We start from the raw sequence: 13,769 nt of genomic DNA on the forward strand, positions 1-13,769 counted from the left end.
AGCAAATGATACACAGAGAGTAAATCAAACAAAACCCAATTACAACCGAAGCATGACCATGAAAACTGGACATGACTAAACACAGAAGGCTCAGAGCATAGAAGATGAACAGGGTCAAGAACAATACCAGCAGGGCCTAAAGGGCCAGATCATGACAACAGGTTAGGTGGATTGGAAACTTTAAATTGTCAGAAGGTGTGCGTGCAGGTGTGCCTGTGTTAGTTTGTCTGTATGTGGCCCCGCAACACACTGGTGTCCTGTCCGGGGTGTGTGCCCTGCCTCACACTCTATGACTGCTGGGATAGGCTCCACCTCCCCGCGACCCTTAGTTGGACTAAGCGGTTGAAGATGAGTGTGTGAGTGTGTTTCACTTCACAGTCCTCAAACAGTGTCAGACCATCTGAAACCAGATTCACTCTGTTTTGAAACCTCATTCTGCTTCACTTGTCACTCTGAAAGCTGTCCCAAGTAGGCACTGAGCAAATTATGAAAGAAAAATAATGGGCAGTATGTTACTTTTCAATATTTGAAAAAGGAACAGAAACCATACTATGTAGGTTTGCTGAACCCGTGTGGAAAGGATTCTGGACGTTTGAGGTTACTGAGCAAAAGCAGTGTTGATGGAACATAGGACATTAAACTACTGCCCTCTAGCGTCAATTGTATGTAAATGCACGTTGAGCTCAGTCACCGTTGAAGCTGAACAACAACATTTTGACAAAGGAAGGTTACAGTGTAAACCTCCTCACTGCTTTGGTGTTTGGTCTGTAGTTCAAATTCCTGGACAAAGTAAATGTAGATGTTATTTGGTGTACAGCACAAAAAAGAATAGAAGGAATTTCTCATTGGCTGAACCAGCCACTATAGACAATGTGCACTGATGTCAAACTTAACACGCGGTTTTGTGTACGCAGCCATACTGGACAGCAAGTTCCATGTACACCACAGCATGGCCAATTTTTCAGTTTTTTCCATTTCAATTTTTTTTTCACTTATATAGTGCCAAATAACAACCCCTATTGCAAGCACACAGGCAATAGTGGTAAGGAAAAACTATCTCGGATGATTTGAGAAAGAAACCTCAAGCAGACCAGACTCAAAGGGGTGATGCTCTGTTTGGGCCATGCTACCAACACAATTTACAATACGAATATACAGGAAATTTGGGGAAATTCATTTAATTCTGTGGGACATATGACGTGGAACTGTTTTGCCATGACAACATATGAAACATGAATCCCACCTCGAGGAGCATTTTGCAGCACAATGCGTCAGGACCACACAGCTGGAATGCTGGAAACAACGACAGCATAAATGATTCCCATGGGATAATCCAACCACAAATCATGATGGAGAGTTGCATTGTGGGGAGCATATTAAAGTTTGCTCGAAAGGCTGTGTCTGACAATATAGTGGGAAAGCTCTCATTGCAAAGTTTTGTGCAAAGGTGTCCTTTGACTGTTAGCAAAAGTTTAGCGGGCAGTAAAACTGTCCAATAATAGGTGAGCACATGCGTGCACACACAGACACTGAGCGATCATTTCCTCATATGACAACACTTTTACACACGCACGTGAATGGGACTGTTAGTACGACTGAGCACGATGCACACGTAAGTGGTGAGTCTGGTCCATACATTGGTTGTTCTTTGATGTCCAGTACAGGTCCTGTGCAAAGGGAGGAACACAGCTCTCCAGTCCCCTGTTTGTTTGCAAACAGACATTTGGAGATCCGGCAGTCTGCAACGCCTTTTATGGCTGTCTGATAGCAGTCTGTATCATCCACCTGTTGTCTGCATGCACTTTCGATGCCATCATGCAGGTGAGGACGAGGTACTCTGGATGCATTCTGACAGAGCTGGCCACACCTATTTTTCTCTTGACTGCATTGGATGATGGCAATATTTGCCATGTCGGGCATGCTTCCGGCAAATTCTTGCGATGTGTGACGGGGGCTTGAGGTGATCACCGGCCACTAGCCCTAAGCTTCAATAAAAGCCCCAGACTTTGGATAAAATTGAGGCCGCAGCCTGCTCTGTTTACTAACAAAATGAATTTAAAAGGGTAGAAAGCATAGTAACATACGTATGCCAGTATGCTAGCCATATGAAAGGGAAAATAAATGCATCTTAAGTCTGGATTTGAGGGGTTGACTGGACAAATATTCAGAAAGATTCAAAACTTCTGCCCAATTTCCAGTTTTATCACAATTTTTCAGTCAAGACCGATATTACACATGGCAAGACACCAAACAAACACCACTCTGACAAAAAACAATTATATGAAATTTTTTTTTGCGGCCGAATTCATGTCCGGGATTGACTGGACATACATTCAGAAAAACTCACAATTTCTGCTCGAGTTCCAGTTTTATCACAATTGTTTTCAGTCAAGGCCGATATTACACATGGCAAGAGACCAAAAGAACACCATTCTGACAAAAAAATTAAACAAAAAATTCTTTTGTGGCCGAAATCATGTCCGGGGTTGACTGGACAGGCATTCAGAAAGGCTCACAATTTCTGACTGATTTCCAGTTTTTATGAAATTTTACCCAGTCAAAGCCAATAGCACTCATGTGATTAGACCAAATGAACACCATTCTGACAAAAAATTGAATACATTTTTGTTTTTTGGCTGAATTCATGTCCGGGGCTTATAGGACAGAGATTCATAAAGACTCACAATTTGTGATCAAAGCAGATAATACTCATGTCATGAGACCAGATGAACATTCTGACAAAAAATTGAATGAAAATTCTTTTGTCCAATTTTCATGTCCCGGGCTTACGCTGCAAATGTTCAGAAAAACATGCAATTTTTGCCCAAATTCCCATTTTCACAGGATTTTTTTTCAGTCAAATCTGACATTACTCATGCCATTGGACCAAAGGAACACCATTCTGACAAAAAAATTTAACAAAACGTTTTTTGGCCAATTTTCATGGCTTATGTCGTAAACGTTCAGAAAAACACAGTTTTTGCCCAAATTCCTGTTTTCACAGGATTTTTTTTTTCAGTCAATTCTGACATTACTCATGGCTTTGGACCAAAGGAACACCATTCTGGAAAAAAATTGAACAAAAAATGTTTGGGCCAATTTTCATGTCCAGGGCTTACGTCGCAAACGTTCAGAAAAACACGCAATTTTTACCCAAATTCACATTTTAACAGGATTTTTTCACTCAAATCCGACATTACTCATGCCCTTTGACCAAACGAACACCATTCTGACAAAAAAAAGGAACAAAAATTTTTTTGGTCAATTTTCATGTCCCGGGCTTACGTCGCAAACGTTCAGAAAAACACACAATTTTTGCCACAATTCCCGTTTTCATGGGATTTTTTCAGTCAAATCCGACATTACTCATGCCATTGGACCAAACGAACAACATTATGACAAAAAATGGAACAAAAAAATTTTTTGGCCAATTTTCATGTCCATGGCTTACGTCACAAATGTTCAACAAACATGCAATTTTTGCACAAATTCCCATTTTCACTGGATTTTTTTTTCAGTCAAATCTGACATTACTCATGCCCTTGGACAAAACGAACACCATTCTGACAAAAAATGGAACAAAAAATTGTTTGGCCAATTTTCATGTCCGGGGCTTACGTCGCAAACGTTCAGAAAAACATGTAATTCTTGGCAAATTCCCATTTTCATGGGATTTTTTCAGTCAAATCCGACATTACTCATGCCATTGGACCAAACGAACACCATTCTGACAAAAAGTGGAACAAAATTTTTTTGGCCAATTTTCATGTCCGCGGCTTACGTCGCAAACGTTCAGAAAAACACACAATTTTTGCCACAATTCCCGTTTTCATGGGATTTTTTCAGTCAAATCTGACATTACTCATGCCATTGGACCAAACGAACACCATTCTGACAAAAAGTGGAACAAAATTTTTTTGGCCAATTTTCATGTCTGCGGCTTACGTCCGAAATGTTTAGAAAAACATGCAATTTTTGCCCAAATACCCGTTTTCACTGGATTTTTTTCAGTCAAATCCGACATTGCTCATGCCCTTGGACCAAAGGGACACCATTCTGACAAAAAGTGGAACAAAATTTTTTTTGGGCCAATTTGAGGTCGGGGCTTATTTCCAAAACGTTTAGAAAAACATGCAATTTTTGCCAAAATTCTTGTTTTCACTGGATTTTTTTCAGTCAAATCTGTTATTGCTCATGCCAATAGTCCAAAGGAACACCATTCTTACAAAAAGCAGAACAAAAATTTTTTTTGGCCAATTTTCAGGTCCGGGGCTTACGTCCAACACATTCATAAAAATATGCAATTTTTGCCAAAATTCTCATTGTCACTGGATTTTTTTCAGTCAAATCTGACATTGCTCATGCCCTTGGACCGGGGTTACGTCCGAAATATACATAAAAACACGCAATTTTTGCTCAAATACCAGTTTTCACAGGGTTTTTTCAGTCAAATCCAACATTGCTCATGCCCTTGGACCAAAGGAACCCCATTCTGACAAAAAATGGAACAAAAATGTTTTGGGTCAATTTTCAGGTCCGGGGGCTTATGTCCGAAACGTTCAGAAAAACACACAATTTTTGCCACAATTCCCGTTTTCATGGGATTTTTTCAGTCAAATCTGACATTACTCATGCCATTGGACCAAACGAACACCATTCTGACAAAAAGTGGAACAAAATTTTTTTGGCCAATTTTCATGTCTGCGGCTTATGTCCGAAATGTTTAGAAAAACATGCAATTTTTGCCCAAATACCCGTTTTCACTGGATTTTTTTCAGTCAAATCCGACATTGCTCATGCCCTTGGACCAAAGGGACACCATTCTGACAAAAAGTGGAACAACATTTTTTTTGGCCAATTTGAGGTCGGGGCTTATTTCCAAAACGTTTAGAAAAACATGCAATTTTTGCCAAAATTCTTGTTTTCACTGGATTTTTTTCAGTCAAATCTGACATTGCTCATGCCAATAGTCCAAAGGAACACCATTCTTACAAAAAGTAGAACAAAAATTTTTTTTGGCCAATTTTCAGGTCCGGGGCTTACGTCCAACACATTCATAAAAATATGCAATTTTTGCCAAAATTCTCATTGTCACTGGATTTTTTTCAGTCAAATCTGACATTGCTCATGCCCTTGGACCGGGGTTACGTCCAAAATATACATAAAAACACGCAATTTTTGCTCAAATACCAGTTTTCACAGGGTTTTTTCAGTCAAATCCAACATTGCTCATGCCCTTGGACCAAAGGAACACCATTCTGACAAAAAGTGGACCAAAATTTTTTTGGCCAATTTTCATGTCCGCGGCTTACGTCACAAACGTTCAGAAAAACACACAATTTTTGCCACAATTCCCGTTTTCATGGGATTTTTTCAGTCAAATCCGACATTACTCATGCCATTGGACCAAACGAACTCCATTCTGACAAAAAGTGGAACAAAATTTTTTTGGCCAATTTTCATGTCTGCGGCTTACGTCCGAAATGTTTAGAAAAACATGCAATTTTTGCCCAAATACCCGTTTTCACTGGATTTTTTTCAGTCAAATCCGACATTGCTCATGCCCTTGGACCAAAGGGACACCATTCTGACAAAAAGTGGAACAAAATTTTTTTGGGCCAATTTGAGGTCGGGGCTTATTTCCAAAACGTTTAGAAAAACATGCAATTTTTGCCAAAATTCTTGTTTTCACTGGATTTTTATCAGTCAAATCTGACATTGCTCATGCCAATAGTCCAAAGGAACACCATTCTTACAAAAAGTAGAACAAAAATTTTTTTTGGCCAATTTTCAGGTCCGGGGCTTACGTCCAACACATTCATAAAAATATGCAATTTTTGCCAAAATTCTCATTGTCACTGGATTTTTTTCAGTCAAATCTGACATTGCTCATGCCCTTGGACCGGGGTTACGTCCGAAATATACATAAAAACACGCAATTTTTGCTCAAATACCAGTTTTCACAGGGTTTTTTCAGTCAAATCCAACATTGCTCATGCCCTTGGACCAAAGGAACCCCATTCTGACAAAAAATGGAACAAAAATGTTTTGGGTCAATTTTCAGGTCCGGGGGCTTATGTCCGAAACGTTCAGAAAAACACGCAATTTTTGCCAAAATTCTTGTTTTCACTGGATTTTTTTCAGTCAAATCTGACATTGCTCATGCCCTTGGACCAAAGGAACACCATTCTGATGAAAAATGGAACAAAAATTTTTTGGGTCAATTTTCAGGTCCTGGGCTTATGTCCGAAATGTTCAGAAAAACACGCAATTTTTGCCAAAATTCTTGTTTTCACTGGATTTTTTTTTTCAGTCAAATCTGACATTGCTCATGCCCTTGGACCAAAGGAACACCATTCTGATAAAAAATGGAACAAAAATTTTTTGGGTCAATTTTCAGGTCCGGGGCTTATGTCCGAAACGTTCAGAAAAACACGCAATTTTTGCCAAAATTCTTGTTTTCACTGGATTTTTTTCAGTCAAATCTGACATTGCTCCTGCCCTTGGACCAAAGGAACACCATTCTGACAAAAAATGGAACAAAATTTTTTTTTGTCAATTTTCAGATCCAGGTAATATGTCCGAAACATACATAAAAACACACACTTTTTGCTCAAATACCAGTTTTTTCAGGGTTTTTTCAGTCAAATCCAACATTGCTCATGCCCTTGGACCAAAGGAACACCATTCTGACGAAAAATGGAACAAAAATTGTTTTGGGTCAATTTTCAGGTCCGGGGCTTATGTCCGAAACGTTCAGAAAAACATGCAATTTTTGCCAAAATTCTTGTTTTCACTGGATTTTTTTCAGTCAAATCTGACATTGCTCATGCCCTCGGACCAAAGGAACACCATTCTGAAAAATAGTGGCAAAAAAAAAAATGTTTTTGGCCAACTTTCGTGTCCGGATTACGTCCGGAACGGTCAGAAAAACACACAATTTTTGCCAAAATTCCAGTTTTCACTGGACTGTTTCAGTCAAATCTGACATTGCTCATGCCCTCGGACCAAAGGAACACCATTCTGAAAAATAGTGGCAAAAAAAAAAATGTTTTTGGCCAACTTTCGTGTCCGGATTACGTCCGGAACGGTCAGAAAAACACACAATTTTTGCCAAAATTCCAGTTTTCACTGGACTGTTTCAGTTAAATCTGACATTGCTCATGCCCTTGGACCAAAGGAACACCATTCTGATGAAAAATGGAACAAAAGTTTTTTGGGTCAATTTTCAGGTCCGGGGTTACGTCCGAAATATACATAAAAACACGCAATTTTTTGCTCAAATACCCGTTTTCACTGGATTTTTTTCAGTCAAATCCGACATTGCTCATGCCCTTGGACCAAAGGGACACCATTCTGACAAAAAGTGGAACAAAATTTTTTTGGCCAATTTGAGGTCAGGGCTTATTTCCAAAACGTTTAGAAAAACATGCAATTTTTGCCAAAATTCTTGTTTTCACTGGATTTTTTTCAGTCAAATCTGACATTGCTCATGCCAATAGTCCAAAGGAACACCATTCTTACAAAAAGTAGAACAAAAATTTTTTTTGTCAATTTTCAGGTCCAGGTCTTACGTCCGAAACATACATAAAAACACGGACTTTTTGCTCAAATACCAGTTTTCACAGGGTTTTTTCAGTCAAATCCAACATTGCTCATGCCCTTGGACCAAAGGGACACCATTCTGACAAAAAGTGGAACAAAATTTTTTTGGCCAATTTGAGGTCAGGGCTTATTTCCAAAACGTTCAGAAAAACACGCAATTTTTGCCAAAATTCTTGTTTTCACTGGATTTTTTTCAGTTAAATCTGACATTGCTCATGCCCTTGGACCAAAGGAACACCATTCTGATGAAAAATGGAACAAAAGTTTTTTGGGTCAATTTTCAGGTCCGGGGTTACGTCCGAAATATACATAAAAACATGCAATTTTTGCTCAAATACCAGTTTTCACAGGGTTTTTTTCAGTCAAATCCAACATTGCTCATGCCCTTGGACCAAAGGAACACCATTCTGACAAAAAATGGAACAAAAATTTTTTTGGGTCAATTTTCAGGTCCGGGGGCTTATGTCCGAAACGTTCAGAAAAACACGCAATTTTTGCCAAAATTCTTGTTTTCACTGGATTTTTTTCAGTCAAATCTGACATTGCTCATTCCCATAGACCAAAGGAACACCATTCTGACAAAAAGTGGAACAAAATTTTTTTGGCCAATTTGAGGTCAGGGCTTATTTCCAAAACGTTCAGAAAAACACGCAATTTTTGCCAAAATTCTTGTTTTCACTGGATTTTTTTGCAGTTAAATCTGACATTGCTCATGCCCTTGGACCAAAGGAACACCATTCTGATGAAAAATGGAACAAAAGTTTTTTGGGTCAATTTTCAGGTCCGGGGTTACGTCCGAAATATACATAAAAACACGCAATTTTTGCTCAAATACCAGTTTTCACAGGGTTTTTTTTCAGTCAAATCCAACATTGCTCATGCCCTTGGACCAAAGGAACACCATTCTGACAAAAAATGGAACAAAAATTTTTTTGGGTCAATTTTCAGGTCCGGGGGCTTATGTCCGAAACGTTCAGAAAAACATGCAATTTTTGCCAAAATTCTTGTTTTTACTGGATTTTTTTCAGTCAAATCTGACATTGCTCATGCCCTTGGACCAAAGGAACACCATTCTGAAAAATATTGGCAAAAACATTTTTTTTGGCCAATTTTCATGTCCGGCTTATGTCCGAAACGGTCAGAAAAACACACAATTTGCCCTTGGACCAAAGTAACACCATTATGACAAAAAGTGGAACAAAAATGTTTTGGGTCAATTTTCAGGTCCGGGGCTTACGTCCGAAAGGTTCAGAAAAACACTCAATTTTTGAAAGAATTCTTGTTTTCACTGGATTTTTTTCAGACAAATCTGACATTGCTCATGCCAATAGACCAAAGAAACACCATTCTTACAAAAAGTAGAATAAAAATTTTTTTGGCCAATTTTCAGGTCAGGGTCTTATGTCCAACACATTCATAAAAATATGCACTTTTTGCCAAAATTCTCATTGTCACTGGATTTTTTTCAGTCAGATCTGACAATTCTCATGACCATACACCAAAGGAACACCATTTTGACAAAGAGTGGAACAAAAATTTTTTTGGCCAATTTTCATGTCCATCCGAAACATGTTACATCCGAAACGTTCAGAAAAACACGCAATTTTTGCCCAAATTCTCGTTTTCACTGGATTTTTTCCAGTCAAATCTGACATTGCTCATGCCCATAGACCAAAGAAACACCATTCTGACAAAAAGTACAACAAAACTTTTTTTGGCCAATTTTCATGTCTGGGGCTTACGTCCAACACATTCCTAAAAATATGCAATTTTTGCCAAAATTCCTGTTTTCACTGGATTTTTTCAGTCAAATCCGACATTGCTCATGCCCTTGGACCAAAGGAACACCATTCTGACAAAAAAAATGGAACAAAAATGTTTTGGGTCAATTTTCAGGTCCGGGGCTTATGTCCGAAACGTTCAGAAAAACACACAATTTTTGCCAAAATTCTAGTTTTCACTGGATTTTGTCAGTCAAATCCGACATTGCTCATTCCCTTGGACCAAAGGAACACCATTCTGACAAAAAACTGGAACAAAAATTTTATGGGTCAATTTTCAGGTCCGGGGCTTATGTCCGAAAGGTTCAGAAAAACACTCAATTTTTGAAAGAATTCTTGTTTTCACTGGATTTTTTTCAGACAAATCTGACATTGCTCATGCCAATAGACCAAAGAAACACCATTCTTACAAAAAGTAGAATAAAATTTTTTTTGGCCAATTTTCAGGTCAGGGTCTTATGTCCAACACATTCATAAAAATATGCACTTTTTGCCAAAATTCTCATTGTCACTGGATTTTTTTCAGTCAGATCTGACAATTCTCATGACCATACACCAAAGGAACACCATTTTGACAAAGAGTGGAACAAAAATTTTTTTGGCCAATTTTCATGTCCATCCAAAACATGTTACATCCGAAACGTTCAGAAAAACACGCAATTTTTGCCCAAATTCTCGTTTTCACTGGATTTTTTCCAGTCAAATCTGACATTGCTCATGCCCATAGACCAAAGGAACACCATTCTGACAAAAAGTACAACAAAACTTTTTTTGGCCAATTTTCATGTCTGGGGCTTACGTCCAACACATTCCTAAAAATATGCAATTTTTGCCAAACTTCTTGTTTTCACTGGATTTTTTCAGTCAAATCCGACATTGCTCATGCCCTTGGACCAAAGGAACACCATTCTGACAAAAAAATGGAACAAAAATGTTTTGGGTCAATTTTCAGGTCCGGGGCTTATGTCCGAAATGTTCAGAAAAACACACAATTTTTGCCAAAATTCTTGTTTTCACTGGATTTTGTCAGTCAAATCTGACATTGCTCATGCCCTTGGACCAATGGAACACCATTCTGAAAAATAGTGGAAAAAAATATTTTTTTGTCGAACTTTCAGGTCCGGGGCTTACGTCCGAAACATACATAAAAACATGCAATTTTTGCTCAAATACCAGTTTTAACGGGATTTTTTCAGTCAAATCCAACATTGCTCATGCCCTTGGACCAAAGGAACACCATTCTGACAAAAAGTGGAACAAAATTTTTTTGGCCAATTTTCATGTCAGGGGCTTACGTCCGAAATGTTTAGAAAAACATGCAATTTTTTCCCAAATACCCATTTTCACTGGATGTTTTTCAGTCAAATCCGACATTGCTCATGCCCTTGGAACAACGGAACACCATTCTGACAAAATGTAGAACAAAATAATTTTTGGCCAATTTTCAGGTCCGGGGCTTACAAGTCCAACACGTTCATAAAAATAGGCAAGTTTTGCCAAAATTCTCATTGTCACTGGAATTTTTTCAGTCAAATCTGACATTGCTCATGCCCATACACCAAAGGAACACCATTTTGACAAAAAATAGAACAAAAATGTTTTTGGCGAATTTTCAGGTCCGGGGCTTATGTCCGAAACGTTCAGACAAACACACACTTTTTGCCCAAATACCCGTTTTCAATGCATTTTTTCAGTCAAATCCAACATTGCTCAAGCCCTTGGACCAATGGAACACCATTCTGACAAAAAGTGGAAAAAAAAAAAAATTTTTTTGGCCAATTTTCAGGTCCAGGGCTTACGTCCAAAATGTACATAAAAACACGCAATTTTTGCTCAAATTCCAGTTTCATGGTTTTTTTTTAAGTCAAATCCAACATTGCTCATGCTCTTGGAACAAAGAAACACCATTTTGACAAAAAGTGGAACAAAATTTTTTGGGGCCTATTTTCAGGTCCGGGGCTTATGTCCAAAATGTTCAGAAAAACATGCAATTTTTGCCACAATTCTTGTTTTCACTGGATTTTTTTCAGTCAAATCCAACATTGCTCATGCCCTTGGACCAAAGGAAGACCATTCTGACAAAAAATGGAACAAAAATTTTTTTGGTCAATTTTCAGGTCCGGGGATTATGTCCAAAACGTTCAGAAAAACAACCAATTTTTACCCAAATACCCGTTTTCACAGGATTTTTTTTCAATCAAATCCAACATTGCTCATGCTCTTGGAACAAAGAAACACCATTCTGACAAAAAAAATGGAACAAAAATTTTTTTTGGCGAATTTTAAGGTCCGGGCCTTACATCCGAAACGTTCAGAAAAACACGCAATTTTTGCCCAAATACCTGTTTTCAATGGATTTTTTCAGTCAAATCCAACATTGCTCATGCCCTTGGACCAAAGGAACACAATTCTGACAAAAATGGAACAAAAATGTTTTTGGCCAATTTTCAGGTCAGGGGCTTACATCTGAAAATACATAAAAACACATAATTTTTGCTCAAATACCATTTTTCATGGGTTTTTTTTTTTTCAGTCAAATCCAACATTGCTCATGCTCTTGGAACAAAGAAACACCATTCTGACAAAAAATGGAACAAAAATTTTTTTTGGCAAATTTTCAGGTCTGGGGCTTACGTCCAACATGTTTATAAAAATATGCAATTTTTGCCAAAATTCTCATTGTCACTGGATTTTTTTCAGTCAAATCTGACATTGCTCATCCCCATACACCAAAGGAACACCATTCTGACAAAAAATGGAACAAAAAAATTTTTTTTTACATATTTTCAGGTCCGGGGCTTATGTCCAAAATGTTCAGAAAAACATGCAATTTTTGCCACAATTCTTGTTTTCACTGAATTTTTTTCAGTCAAATCCAACATTGCTCATGCCCTTGGACCAAAGGAAGACCATTCTGACAAAAAATGGAACAAAAATTTTTTTGGTCAATTTTCAGGTCCGGGGATTATGTCCAAAACGTTCAGAAAAACAACCAATTTTTACCCAAATACCCGTTTTCACAGGATTTTTTTTCAATCAAATCCAACATTGCTCATGCTCTTGGAACAAAGAAACACCATTCTGACAAAAAAAATGGAACAAAAATTTTTTTTGGCGAATTTTAAGGTCCGGGCCTTACATCCGAAACGTTCAGAAAAACACGCAATTTTTGCCCAAATACCTGTTTTCAATGGATTTTTTCAGTCAAATCCAACATTGCTCATGCCCTTGGACCAAAGGAACACAATTCTGACAAAAATGGAACAAAAATTTTTTTGGCCAATTTTCAGGTCAGGGGCTTACGTCTGAAACATACATAAAAACACGTAATTTTTGCTCAAATACCATTTTTCATGGGTTTTTTTTTTTCAGTCAAATCCAACATTGCTCATGCTCTTGGAACAAAGAAACATCATTCTGACAAAAAATGGAACAAAATTTTTTTTTGGCAAATTTTCAGGTCTGGGGCTTACGTCCAACATGTTTATAAAAATATGCAATTTTTGCCAAAATTCTCATTGTCGCTGGATTTTTTTCAGTCAAATCTGACATTGCTCATCCCCATACACCAAAGGAACACCATTCTGAAAAAAGTGGAACAAAAATTTTTTTGGTCAATTTTCAGGTCTGGGTCTTACGTCCGAAATGTTCAGAAAAACACAATTTTTGCCAAAATTCCTGTTTTCACTGGATTTTGTCAGTCAAATCCGATATTACTAATGCCATTGGACCAAACAGAACACCATTTTTTTGGGGAGCCAATTTTCATGTCCAGGACTTATGTTGCAAACATTCAGAAAAACATGCAATTTTTGCCAAATTTCCCATTTTCACTGGATTTTTTTTTTTAAGTTAAATCCGACATTCTCATGCTCTTGGAACAAAGAAACACCATTCTGACAAAAAAAATGGAACAAAAATTTTTTTTGGCGAATTTTAAGGTCCGGGCCTTACATCCGAAACGTTCAGAAAAACACGCAATTTTTGCCCAAATACCTGTTTTCAATGGATTTTTTCAGTCAAATCCAACATTGCTCATGCCCTTGGACCAAAGGAACACAATTCTGACAAAAATGGAACAAAAATGTTTTTGGCCAATTTTCAGGTCAGGGGCTTACATCTGAAAATACATAAAAACACGTAATTTTTGCTCAAATACCATTTTTCATGGGTTTTTTTTTTCAGTCAAATCCAACATTGCTCATGCTCTTGGAACAAAGAAACACCATTCTGACAAAAAATGGAACAAAAATTTTTTTTGGCAAATTTTCAGGTCTGGGGCTTACGTCCAACATGTTTATAAAAATATGCAATTTTTGCCAAAATTCTCATTGTCACTGGATTTTTTTCAGTCAAATCTGACATTGCTCATCCCCATACACC

Source organism: Thalassophryne amazonica, chromosome 18, assembly GCF_902500255.1.
Source record: "Thalassophryne amazonica chromosome 18, fThaAma1.1, whole genome shotgun sequence".
Taxonomy (NCBI): Eukaryota; Metazoa; Chordata; class Actinopteri; order Batrachoidiformes; family Batrachoididae; genus Thalassophryne; species Thalassophryne amazonica.